Source organism: Mastigoproctus giganteus, chromosome 5, assembly GCF_048544385.1.
Source record: "Mastigoproctus giganteus isolate SK-2022 chromosome 5, ASM4854438v1, whole genome shotgun sequence".
Classification (NCBI taxonomy): Eukaryota; Metazoa; Arthropoda; class Arachnida; order Uropygi; family Thelyphonidae; genus Mastigoproctus; species Mastigoproctus giganteus.
Window position 1 is genome coordinate 219,889,405 of NC_143579.1, and position 14,554 is coordinate 219,903,958.

Genomic DNA, 14,554 nt, shown 5'->3' on the forward strand with positions numbered 1-14,554 from the left:
CCTAAAATGAGGCCTCCAGACCTGTACGCAGTACTCAAGGTGTGGCCTGACCATTGCCTTATACAGAGGGACAATCACCTCCTTCTCCCTGCTAGCAAAATTCCTATATATCATTGACAAAACCCTGGCAGCCTGTCTGCATTGCTCAGAAAACTTCATATCTGACTGCACAATTACTCCCAGGTCTTTTTCATTTTCTACCACACAGTTGGTACATTTCTCTGGGGTTACTTCTACCCATATGCTATACTTTGCATTTGTCAAGGTTAAACTTCAGTTGCCACTTCTTAGCCCATCTGCCCAAATTATCTAGATCCTGTTGCAGTAGCACACTGCCATTACTGTCATTAACAACCCTGCCAACCTTTGTATCATCTGCAAACTTCGACATTAAGCCTGATATTCCTTCATAAATATCATTGATAAATATACAAAACAACAGTGGACTTAACACCGAACCCTGTGGGACTCCACTAATAACATTAGTCCACGAAGAGCAGCACCCATTGATTATCACCCTCTGTCTTCTCCCGCTTAACCATCCTTTTATCCATTGTAGCAACTTACCCTTAATACCATTCTGCTCCAATTTGTACAATAGTCTTCCATGCGCAACAGTGTCAAAAGCTTTCCTGAAATCCAAATATATGATATCAAAATTATTTTTTGCATCCAGTTCCTTTGTAGCCACATCATAATATCCTATCAAATTTGTCAGACAAGACTTTCCCTTAACAAACCATGCTGTGTCTGAATTATTGCTGCAGTCTTGTCTAGATGATCCTGCAATGCATCTTTAACCAGTGACTCCATTATTTTACCCGGAACAGAAGTTAAACTAACTGGTCTGTAATTACTCGTGTCACCCTTCGATCCCCCCCTTTGTGAATTGGGGATACATTTGCACATCTCCAGTCTGTGGGGACCTCCCCTGAATCCAAGGATGCTCTCATAATTATGGCTAAGGGTTTGCTTAGTTGCTTTGCCGCCTCCTTTAATATAACTGGATAGATCCCATCCGCCCCAGGTGCTTTTCTTATGTTTAACTTCAACAATTTCTCCTCCACTTTGCTTTCAGTTATTTTCAGTGGTTCAAGGACAACTGCTGTGCCTTTGTTTCACAGATGCCAATTGGTGAATAGGGTATGTGTGTGTGCAGTCTCATTATTTAGTAGCCACTCCTCATATTTAAAAAACGTTCCTATACTGTATAGCCCACTATGTTTCTGAGGAATAAAGTTTATCAAGTGGAAATCTGCTGTACACTAATGGAAACAGTGAAAGGTGTGAAGGTGGAGTTGGCTTTCTGGTCCATAAAGATATAAAAAACAACAATTTAGAATTCAAAAGTACATCACCAATGAAAGCTAAAGGTTATAATGATTTATGCATCAACATCGAGCCATGATGATGAAGAGGTTGAAGAAATGTACACCGAAATTGAGAGTCTTCTAGATGAACAGAAAACTCACTACACTATCATTATTAGCATTAGTAGAGGCATATGATGCAAGAAAGCAAGCTTATGCAGCATCAGTCAAAAAAAAAAAAAAAAAAAAACTTCCACTTCACCCCTCCAAATTATGGGGGACTTCAATTCTAAGGTTAGAAAGAGACAAAAAAGTGCAGAAAGGGGAACTATAGGAAATTTTGGAATTGGTGAAAGACTTGTGGAATTTGCAGAATCTAGAGAAATGTCAGTAATGAACACTTTTTTCAAGAAAAGGGTGAACAGAAAGTGGACATGGAAGAGCCCAAATGGATTAACACTAATGAAATCGACTTCATCCTCACTAACAGAAGATATATCGGGAATGATGTTACTGTCCTGAACAAAGTAAATTTGATTGATTTTTTTTTTTTTTTTTTTTTTTTTTGATTTGGTAGTTGTTGGCGCATCGGCTGCTGTGGCCATATTGCACCTCCCAAGGTTTTTGCAGTACTTTGATCCAAGCCCGAGGCGGGAATCGAACCCGCGACCTTTGGGTTGCCGGGCAGGTACTTTACCCACTCGGCTAGCCCGGTCGGCTAAATTTTGGAAGTGATCACAGAATGGTAAGATGCACACTTGATATAGATGTAAGAAAAGAAAGGAAAAAAACTGACTCGAGTAAATAATACAAAGGTCTTTGAGATAACAGAAGAGGAGAAAAAGCAGTATGTACTGGAACTTAAGAACAAGTTTGAGATTCTGCAGGACTGTTCAGGACCAAGATATTGACGAGGAATATTACAACTTTCTGAAGTGATAAAGCCCAAGAAACCTATACGTAAAAAGAAATCCAAAGGAGAAAAAAAATCAGTCAAGAAACACTTGTCATGATGAACCAAAGATGACAAATGAAGAGCAAGAAAAACACTTAACAGGGAGAAAATTCAGTATACTGGGTTATGCAAAGCCAAGAGTCTCAGAGAGGACATAAGAAAATTTAACACAAGAAAAGTAGAACAAGCATTACGGGAGAACAAAGGATTTAAATTAATTAGCAGTCATGAGCAGTAATACAGAAAGACAAATGATACTGAAACTGAAGAATAGCGATGGTGTACTTATGAACAGCAGAGAAGGCATAATTCAAATAGCAGAAGACTATAAACTATAAAGTTTATAAACTATATATAAACTATAAACAAGACTATAAAGAGTTATACAAGGAGCAAGGGAATGATGCCAGCAGTGGGGAAGATGGATCGCAAATTAGTAACACATACAACATACCTGATATTCTTCCTGATGAGATAGAACATGTGTTGAAGAAAATGAAGAATCAGAAAGCTCCAGGGGAAGATGAAGTTACCATAGAGTTGTTAAAATTGGGAGGAAGAGACATGACACAAAAACTGGCAAGACTCTTCGCATTAGAAAAGGTGTGGTACCTACGGAGTGGAATAATGCAATCATAGTTTTGCTGCATAAGAAAGGAGATAAATCAGAAATTATAGACCAATTAGCTTGTTATCCCACATTTACAAGTTGTTCACAAGGGTCATTACTAACAGATTAGAAAGAATACTTGATGAGAATCAACCGAAAGAGCAAGCTGGCTTTAGGATAGGATTCTCAACTATGGATCACCTTCACATAATGTTACAGCTAATGGAGAAAGCAAATGAATATAAAACACCATTGTGCCTGGCATTTGTGGATTATGAAAAGGCATTTGACTCCATACAGCATAAGGCAATGTTTCGGGCACTGGAAAGACAAGGCATAGATACCCCATATATTATGATTTTGAAGAAAATATATGAGAATGCTACCAGTCAAAGACAGTAATAAATTTAAAATTGAGAAAGGAATTCAACAAGGAGACAATATCTGTGAAGTTGTTTACTGCTGCCCTTGAGGAAGCTTTCATAAGATTAAACTGGTCGCAGAAAGGAGTCAATATGAATGGAGAGTACCTAAACCATTTACGATTTGCAGATGACATTGTGGTCATAAGCCACAATCCCAAAGAATTAGAGGAAAATCTTAATCAGTTATGTAGAGTTAGTAAGGATTTTGGACTAAAGATGAATATGGCTAAAACAAAAGTAATGATGAACAAGTATTCTACAGAAGGGGGAACACAATGATTGAAGGAGCAGTAATTGAAAAGTGGAGTCATATACTTATCTGGGACAAGTCATTAGCTGTAATAATGATAAATGGATGGAAGTCAAGAGAAGAATAATTTTGGATGGATAGCATTCAGGAAATATAGTCACACACTGAGGAGTAATACCCCAATTTGTCTGAAACGTAAAATAATGAACCAATGTATACTCCCCACCATGACTTATGGAAGTGAAACTTGGGCATTCACCAAAGAATGGAAGAGAAGCTGAGAACTACACAGTGAAGAATGAATTGAATTATATTGGGAATCAAACTGTTAGATAAGAAGGGAAACACATGGATTAGGCAGCAAACTCAAGTAAAGGACATTCTTATCAAAACTAAAGAACTAAAATGGTCTTGGGCAGGACACATAGCTCGAAGATGTGATGACAGATGGACTAAGAAAATAACAGAATGGTACCCAAGAGGAGCTAAGAGAAAACCTGGAAGACAACAACAGAGATGGACAGATGAAATTCATGAGTTTGTGGGTAGTAAATGGATGGCCATTGCGCAAAACAGAAGTAACTGGAAAGTTGCTGGAGAGGCCTTCATCCTGCAGTGGATTGAAAATGGTTGATGATGATGATGTTTCTGAGGATATTCCCCCTCCTAGCAATTTACCTAAACTAAACTGGATTGATGGGAACACTTTCCTTCGTTCAGAGCAGGTGGGTCTGAGTTTTGTCAATCTCATTGACAGAAACATTTCTTTGTGTATATTATATTCAGGAAAAGGTGAAGACACCATTCTAATGAGATTATCAATTTGATGGCTAACAGGCACTGGCAAAGAAAAAAAAAATTGCTATAATGAAGCAGAGTATTATTACATATTGTACATTTTGAGGATAACAATAATTATTTTTAGTCTGAGTTTCAATAGCAAACAATTTTGAGTAACACTGAATTATGTAATATTATTACACATATGATGTTTATTTAATACATAATTAATGAATACAGGCTGACCTCAATTAACGTGATTAATTCGTCCCATGAACGAAATGCACAAAACGGAAACGCGTTAATCGAATATAATAATCATTAGGAAAAATTATAATTGGTCCTTGACCTTCAGGAATGTCCATAAAGAATTTTAAAAATACCTTTTAAATAACTTTTTAACTGTATACCATGTAAAAAATAAAGAAAATAATTATGTAATTAAATGTTTGTTACATAAAACAGCGGTTCCCAAACTGTGCTGTGGAATATTTTAAATTTTCGAGGGAAACAGCAATACTCGACATCTATTGGACACCGGACGAACTACTAGCTCGAGGTAGTTCACAGTTTCAACATTTCTTATTAAGTTGTTTGGACCTAACTACTTAATAAACGGGACTGTTAGGAACTTTTGGTCTAGGTGTGCCGTGAAAAAATTACTGAGACACTAAAGGTGCTGTGAACTGAGAAAGTTTGGGAACCTCTGACATAAAATACACAGTGAAGAAACAATGTTACGGAAATATTTGAACAGTGTTGACTTTCTCTTTTCATCAATCAATTTCCAATAGCCAATAACAATCTTCTCTGGGCCCTGGCAAAATAAATATCACAGAGAACCTCAAACCTTTTGTTTGAGGTTCTCTGTGATATTTATACGAAAGATTTCATCTAGTTCTTTTTACTGTTATCTCCTCCGCGATAACATTTTCATCTAGCTCATTTAAAAATTTGAATTTTTAAATGCAAGTCTGCATTGACTTTATTAGCGGGAGACAAACAATTAACGTCTTCTTCCATGGTTGATGGAACACACTGAGGCGGGCAGCAGGCAAACATTTGTTTATTGCCCATCTAACACGCAGTAAGCTTAATGCATGATTCAAATCTTTTTCAACTATCACATAAAAAAAAAAAAAAAAAAAAAGATTGTGTTAACTGAAAATTTCCATTGTGTAAAGTGAAAAGTGGTATAATTTTTTCAAATAGCAGTAACTGAAAAACGCATTAATCGAACTCGCATTATTTGAGGTCTGGCTGTATATAAAAAGGAACAATAGCTTTTCAGAGAAAATAATCATCTGAAAGCCATAATTTGTAATGAGCTAAGTTTCAGCTTTTATGAATAAAATAAAAACTTTCATTCAAAAAATCAGAAACACATTAAATACGTTCTGACAGATTATATAAAGTGTTCATATCAAGTGCCCACAAATATATCCCCCGCCTCTGCTCCCACAAAAGTAGCTTAGTCCTAGGTCATTCACTGTCTATGATCACGTAATAGATAATCTCATTAATAGGGTCCCCATCTTCCTGAGATAAATATTAAGAAATATGGGAAATCTGTTTGATTAACGATTAAGTTAGCCTTATTTGTAGAGTGGAGTATCTACCAAGGAATGTTGAAAATTACGCAGTCGATTTAGACACCAGAAAGGGCATTTTAAAATATTTGCAGAATTTCCACTCTTCAGCTGCCAATCTGTCATAACTAATGTAAAGAGTTTAACTAATATACAAGTTAGTGCAATTACATCATTTCAGTACATAGACAACCATCCCTGCAGCCACAAATTGGCATCACTAAGCACATCTCACACTGTGAACACCCCCACAACGAGCCCCCACGACACAGCACCACCTCAAATAAGTAACGTTACTTATTCTCAGCGGATACAGTCACCCATATGGCACTCTTTTGGAGCTTACTGGTTCCTCATCAGTGGGTGGGCAGGTATCCTGGTGTTGCAATGATGACAACCCAGTTGCGAAGTATGGGGAAGTATTACTTATTCAAGGCAGTGCAACACCATGCAACTTGCTGCGAAGGCACTCACAACACGAGACACTCAATGATGCCAACCTACAACCACTCGAGCAGTTGGCTATGTACTGAAATTAGCATTAGCAAAGGCACATAATGCAAGAAAGCAAGCGCATCAGCCAAAAAAAAAAAAAAAAAAAAAGTTCTCATTTCACCCATCCACTCACTCCAGATATTTGTCTAGTTCTGCCTTGAACCTATTTAAGCTATCAACTTCTACAACGACAGAAGGAAGTTTGTTCCAGCAATCAACCACCCGCTGGCTAAAAGCAAACTTATGTACATCTATCCTACAACTGTCTTTCCTCAATCTCGATTTCAATTTATGCTCTCTCAGGACATTATTCTGAGCAAGAGGAAGAATCCCATCAGCAATGAGCATGCTCAAAGCATTCAAGGCCTTATACACCTCAATTAATCACCTCGCAGGTGCCTATCTCCAGATACTAATTTGCAAAACTTAAGCCTTTCTTCACAGAGCAATCCTTTGTTTCATTTGCTAATCTTGATAAAGGGATGGTTGAGTGGGAGAAGACAGAGAGTGGCAATCAATGGACACTGTTCTTTGTGGACTAATGTTATTAGTGGAACCCCCCCCCCAGGGTTCATTGTTGGGTCCATTTTTGTTTTCTGTATTTATTAATGATGTTGATGATGGTATATCAGGCTTAATGTCCAAGTTTGCAGACGATATGAAGGTTGGAAGGGCTGTTAATGACACTAATGACAGTACACTGCTGCAACAGGATCTAGAAAAGTTGAGCAGATGGGCTGAGAGGTGGCAACTGAAGTTCAACATTAACAAATTTAAAGTATATGGGATGCATAACTGCAGAGTAACGTATCAACTATGTTGTACTACACTGGCAGTGGTAGAGAATGAAAGGGACCTGGGGGTGGTTGTGCAGGCAGATATGAAGTTCTCTGAGCAGTGCAGACGGGCTGCAAGAGTAGCTCATGGTGTAGTGTCAATGATATATAGGAATTTTTCTAGCAGGGATAAGGAGGTGATTATTCCCTTGTATAAGGCAATGGTCAGGCCACACCTTGAGTACTGTATACAGGTCTGGAGGCCTCATTTCAAGAAGGATGTAGAGCTGCTGGAACGAGTACAGAGAAGGGCAACAAGATTAGTGAATGGAACAAAGGGATGCTCTTACGAAGAAAGGGCTTAAGTTTTGCAAATTACAGTGTCTGGAGACTAGGCACCAGCGAGGTGATCTGATAGAGGTGTATAAAGCCTTGAATGGTTTAAGCATGCTCAATGCTGATGGGATTCTTCCTGTTACTCAGAATAATCACCTGAGAGGGCATAAATTCAAATTGAAGAAAGACAGTTGTAGGATAGATGTGCATAAGTTTGCATTTAACCAACGAGCAGTTGGTTGGTGGAACAGACTTCCATCTTTTGTTGTGGAAGTTGATAGCCTAAATAAATTTAAGGCTGAGCTGAACAGGTATTTGGAATGAACGGAGGGGTGAAATGGGAGTGGTTTTTTTTTTTTTTTTTTTTTTTTGGATGATGCTGCTTTCTTGCATCATATGCTAATGCTAATGTGGATCAATCTGATTCATCACCTTCCTTCTAGAGTTTACATAAGTAAATGGTCAGGCCACACTTTGCTGTTTTTCTCTGCATCCTTTGCCAAAGATTTCTCGTAATCTGCCTTTGCCTGCCTAACCTCCTTTGTGACTTGGTTACAGACCACCTATCATAGACTACCATGTCACCTGTTAATTTATATGTATCCCATGCATTTTTCTTCTCTGTCATATGTCTCATTAGTTCATCTGACATCCATTTAGGCCTAAACCTTGAACAATATTTCTTAGTTGGTATGTAAAGCCTAGTAGCTTCCAAGATAAGTTCTTTGAATGCTTCCCATTTTGAATTTGCTGTTGGTAACATCTTCAGTTGGTCCCACTGTATAGAATTTAAATACTGTCTCAGACCATCGTAGTCGCCTTTATGAAAGCAATAACCCTTCCCTTTACCCCTGATGGTAGTTACCTCTTTGAGTAAATCCCACTTCAGCACACTGTGATCACTGCCATCTAGTGGTTCCTTTATCTGCAGAATGCTGAACTGTTTAATGATAATGGTCTTAGAATGCAAGCCATTATCAACAGCTTGTAGAATCTTTGCCAGTGACAACATCTGACTAATAACCTTTTAGTCAGATTTAATTTCATTATGCCAAGGGGCATGGGAAATTGCTAATAAGAAGTGATTTCTTGCAGCAAGGCTGAAAGCCCATCATTATCATCTTCAACAAATTACAATTGAAAGGATTATGAAATGCAAATACTGTAATAAAAAAATTAAAATGCAAAATAGAGTAATCGAACAGAGTGATGAATTTTGGGACATTACGGAGAATTCATTCATCTTTGGTCATTAATGTATGAATACATTAATAAGTACCAATTTTAAATCATTTATTGCCTTTATTCCAAACATTTCCATGGTATCACAGAATACTCAGACGTGTCAGCTAGTGTGACTCTCAGGGATACATCAGCTAGTGGGGTAATGTACAAAAAATAAAATATATATACACTGGATCCCTGCTTTACGATATTACGATATTAATCCGTTCCAGAGACAACATTGTATCGTGAAAATATCATAATGTGAACCCAATAACACTGTTTTTTTGGTAATTCATTCCAAGACCTCGGAAGTTGAAATTTTCGCTATATAACTAAGCTATTCATCTCTCTAAAATGTGATTTTTTTATAATGGAAACTGTACATATTTATTAAAAAATTGATTGAAACTAACATACTGATTAAAGTACAACACAAAAATTCACTTCAACTAAAGGATGCAAAAATAAAACAAGTGGCCAACATGTTTACAAACACTGCTACTGGCTGAGAGGAAGGACCACGTGATCTGGTAAGAGAAAATCGTAAGCTCATCCCATCTTAAAGTGAAATAAGTAGGCACCAGTTAACATGATCACTGGTTATTGGAATCAGCCACTTAAATTTCAAAAAACCAATTCAAATCATTAAAATGCACTACACTCTCATTGTTATCATATGTTTGAATATAAGAGTCAGTTGTGAATACATTTGTGATATTTTTCTAAAGCACATTTTTGGAGGTCACTACTATAAAACAATTTGCAGTTTCCAGTTTATTGGGCTTTTCTGTTAGTGCAATCTATTATAAACAGGCAATAAACTGGAACTTTCATTTGCGACACTACTGATAGCTGGAAACCTGTGGGTTTTCACATTATTATGGTGAAATGTGTTTCCCCTTCCATGAAATCTTCAATCATATAAAAAATATAAATAAATCTTCAGAATCTTCTCTTTATTCCTATTTTTTTAAGCTTCATGAACTTGTTACTCCGCATCTCACTTGCACGTATCATGTTAGTTGCAATTTGTGCATGCAGTGTTCTTTGTTATTGATTGCTTATCTTTTTTTTTTTTTTTAATGTTTTAAATTTTACAACCCCCAAAAAATGTCAGTGAACAGAAATATCAACTAGTTAGTATGTACATATTACAGTGTGTATTAATTAAGCTTTCACAGGTTAGCAAAATAAAAATAAATTTACTCTTATGTATATAAGCGTAAATTTATTTTTATTTTGCTAACCTGTGAAAATATTATTCTGATTTTCATTATCATTTAATTTTTAATGGGTAATGAAATAAAGTGTAAATTTGTGATCTTTACTTTTATACCTTTGGATAATATTCCTCCTATTTTCGCTTATTAGAATCGCTGTTTAACAGAATTAAAATTCAATTCACAAATGTGATCACAATGACCGGCACTTACCACATATTGTATAGAGAACGGTATTTTATTATGGAGAGTCCATCGTAAAGTGATTTGATCATATAGTGAACCAATCACTTGGTCCTAGAGGTTGTCACAGACAATCTCTCAGATATGCCAAACAAGCTGTACTTGCTACCTGGGAGTCTAAAGAGCTGATATTCGGGTGACACTCAAGTCAAGTGGACCCAATTTCGGCGAAGTCCGGATGGTCTGTGACAGCCAAATCCTCTGCTTGCACCTTCACGATGGTGGGACTGTTAATAATCCTGGGTATAACCTCCATGCACAAGTACATGGTGGGTGACCACCCAGGTGTGAACCAACGTAAGCAGGGGTCGAGGTGTGGCACCCACACTACATGGAGGAACGCCACCCCTCTATGTTACCAGGCAGTACTAAGTGGTAGATGACTCTCATCAACCGGTGAAATACCACCACTTTGCTTATTGGAGGCTTGAAGTGGTGGAACCCATGTTTAGTCTCTAGAGCTAAGTTCCGGTCAACCCTTCCCTATCTCTTCCATCATGCAGTGATTGATGACTTTTGAGGTAATGATGAACGTCGTGGTGAGATCCAATATTCCTTACATTTCGAGGGTACAGCTCTAAAACGGTGTTTGCAGGCCAGCCACTAGTTAGTACACCGGACCGAACCTATTGGTAACTCTCTAGGAGGCTTCCGATCAGCTAGTGTATAATCTTGCTACCTCTACTCTGCCAGATAGTGACTGGAGGGAGTCCGAGTAGTGTGTATGCGGGGGAGCATTGTCGAGGCCACGTTATGTCAAGGATCTGGGTATATTCTTACCACGTGTACGCCATATCCAAAAATTTCATTACTTCATACAGCATGTCCCACCCACTTTTTCTTACTATTGAATACACCATGAATCGTCAAACTAATAGAGCAAGCTTATCTGCGAAAAGATCTAAACCTCCCAAGCACTTCCTAATTCATTTCACAAATATACGTGGTCTCAATTCTAATCTCAACGATATCCATTTCCACTTGCAGTCTTCCAAACCCCATGTACTTTTTCTGACAGAATTTCAGTTATTGGTTGATTCAACTACTACTCCTCTCAGGTGCCCAAATTATTCCCTGTATGATTCCTTTTGCCTCAAAGGTGGTAATTGTGCATATGTCCGTTCTGATATTCCCTGTCAGAGACTTGGCAATTTGGAATCTCCTCTCTTTGATCTTCTCTGGCTTAAAATCTCTCTACCTCATTGTGTCAAATTCATCTGTTGTCTCTAACATTCTCCCAACTCCACTAATCACTTGGAGCTCTTTGACTTCCTCCCTTTGCAACTTTACTTTCTCCAGTCCAACTTTCCTAACAGTGAGGTAATTTTCCTTGGTGATTTTGATGTTCACAACTCCAGCTGGCTTCCGTTTTCTAGTCACACCGACCCAGCAGATCGAGATGCTGAGGCTTTTGCAATTACTAATGACCTAGCACAGATTGTTCATTTACCTACAAGAATTCTGGACAATCCTAATCATACAGCCAATACGCTTGATCTTTTTTCTCACAAACAACCCTTCTAAGTACACGGTCAAAGTGAGAGGTCCTTTAGGGCACTTCAGATCACAACTTGGTGATTGTCTCTTCTCCAATGGAACCTTTATCTCATGGCTATTCCCAACCTCGTGTTGTTTGGCATTACAAGAATGCAAAATGGGATGACCTGCGAGACTTCTTTTCTTCTTTTCCATGGTCGGATTACTGTTTCAAAACTTCTGATGTCAACGTTTGCTCAGATCGTGTCAGTGAAATTATTCTTGCAGGAATGGAATCCTTTATTCCACACTCCACTTTAAAATCTCGTCCCTTATCTAAACCTTGGTTTTCCAATAAATGTGCTAAGGCTGTTGTTCAAGAGAAGAATGTTGCATATCGTAATTGGCTTGTTTCTAATTCTTCAGTTTCATTTTCTGCCTACACCAAAGCTTGCAACAATTGTAATGCAGTTATTAATCAGTCCAAAATAGAGTTTGAACAGCCTAAGAGTAGAAAACTTGCTTCTTGCCCTAATGGTAGCCGAGCATTCTGGTCTCTTACCAAAGATATTGGCCGCAACTTTTGCCCATCTCTGCTCCCACCTCTGTCCAAACCAGATGGTTCTGTTGTCACTTCAGCCAAGGATAAAGCTGACCTGCTAGCATCCCATTTTTCTTCCAGCTCATGTATTAATGATCTTGGTAAAACACCTCCCACCATTCCCAACACGCTCCATTCAATGCCTCCTGTGGTCTTCCGCCAAAAGTATATCAGAAGGATTTTGATGAATCTTGATGCTAAGAAAGCTCCAGGTCCTGATGGTATTTCTCCACTTGTTCTCAAAACCTGTGCTCCTGAACTTACTCCTATTCTTTGCCGCCTTTTTTCACTTTCTTATTCCAAAGGTGTTTTTCCTTCTGCTTGGAAATTTGCTCATATCCAGCCAGTTCCTAAGAAGGGTGACAAATCCCTCCCATCCAATTATCATCCCATTGCAATTACTTCTACTCTTTCTAAAGTAATGGAGAAATCAATTAACCGCCAACTCTTAAACTACCTAGAAACCCTCCGTCTGATCAGCGATCGCCAGTATGGATTCTGTCAGTGTCAATCCACTGGTGATATTCTGGCTTATGTTACCCATTTATGGACTAATTCAATGGAAAGGTTCGGTGAAACACAAGTAGTTGCTCTTGACATCTCAAAGGCTTTTGATCGTGTCTGGCATAAAGGTCTTCTAAACAAGCTTCCATCTTATGGTTTGCCAACTGTTTTTAGTAATTGGTTATCCAGTTTTCTCTCTGATCACTCACTGAGGGTGATGGTAGATGGCTCTCTGTCTTCTAACTTCTCCACTAATGCCGGTGTCTCCCAAAATTCAGTTCTTTCCCCCACTCTTTTCCTCTTGTATATTAATGACCTTCTTCCATTGACTGGAAATCCTATCCATAGTTTTGCCAATGATAGCACACTGCATTCCACTTTCCATTTTGAGAAACCTTGTCCTGCTCAATCAGCTTCAACTTCTCGAAAATCTGCTACCAATTCCTTAAATGCCGATCTTCAGGTAATTCTCCAATGGGGCAAAGACAACTTAGTTGATTTCAACCCTTCTAAAACTCAGTCTTGTCTTATATCTCGCAAAAAGGATTCTTCTGCTCCTATGCTTATCTTTAGTGACACTCCGATTTCTAGGCAAAATGATATATCTCTTTTGGGGATTACCCTGACTTCTAATCTCTCTTGGCACAAGCACATTACAAATATTGCTTCCTCTGCATTTAAAAAACTTGGTTTTCTCTTTTGCTCTCGGCGTTACTTTTCTTCCAAACAGCTGCTCACTCTGTATAAATCGCAAATCAGCCCTGCCATGGAATATTGTTCCCACATCTGGAGTCGTGCTCCCAAAACTTCTCTCAGGCTTCTTGATTCCATTCAGAAGAGGGCAGTTAGGTTAATTAATGATTCATCTCTAACAGAGTCTCTCCACTCGCTTTCTCATAGACGTACTGTTTCTGCTGCATGCCTCTTCTACAGATACTTCCATGGGCACTGTTCTTCTGAATTGGCTTCTATAATTCCCGCTCTCTCTTTCAAAACAGTCCGAACACGTGCCGCCACCAGCCAACATCCATTTACTGTCCAACTTCAAACTCACAGAACCAACTTTTCATCTTCCTCATTTATTCATTCAACTGCCATTTTCTGGAGCAACCTTCCTTCATACGTATTTCCTGAGAATTACAATCTACAGAAGTTCAAGTCCAACGTCAACAAATATCTTCTTTCGTCTTCTCAACCTCCAACCCAAGCATGGTACTAAGTACTATAGGTTCTAATACCTCTCGTGTTTGGGGTTCACATAAAAAAAAAAAAAAAAAAAATCGTAAAGTGGAGGTCCAGTGTATTTAAAAAGATTTTTATATATTTATTTCATTGTCTCCCTCCCCCTCCAAAATTTGACTTCCACAGCTCTGCCCTGATATGAAATCCAAAGTGAATGCTGCCCGAGATTCCAGGCTATTTTACCAGTCAATACAATGAGAAGTTCAAAGCACATGAGGTTTTCTGCTCTAATACTGATTGTTCAGGGTTCTCCTAATCTTTTTCCTGCTCTATACCTCCCCCCCACCAAGATCCAATAACTTAATTTGTAGAGTACTTGGGAAAACCACATGTAGAATTGAATAAGATGTTTTCATAAATTATCTTAGTCAGCATCAAGAAGGGTATCCAGCTGTAAAACTAAACTTTAATCACCTTCAGCAAACACCAGAAAACTCTGGAAATAAACTGCTGAAAAGAAGAAGGGGATTATATTGAATTCTTGCATCAAGTAATTCTACTCACAAAATAACTGT

The 14,554-nt window shown here is 38.2% G+C and overlaps 1 protein-coding gene across 5 annotated transcripts in view; it reads right to left on the reverse strand.

Moving 5' to 3' along the window:
- The window catches only part of LOC150086120 (kinesin-like protein KIF3B), a 297,164-nt gene that overhangs the window by 264,083 nt on the left and 18,527 nt on the right, over window positions 1–14,554 (reverse strand). The gene's annotated exons all lie outside the window — the stretch shown is intronic.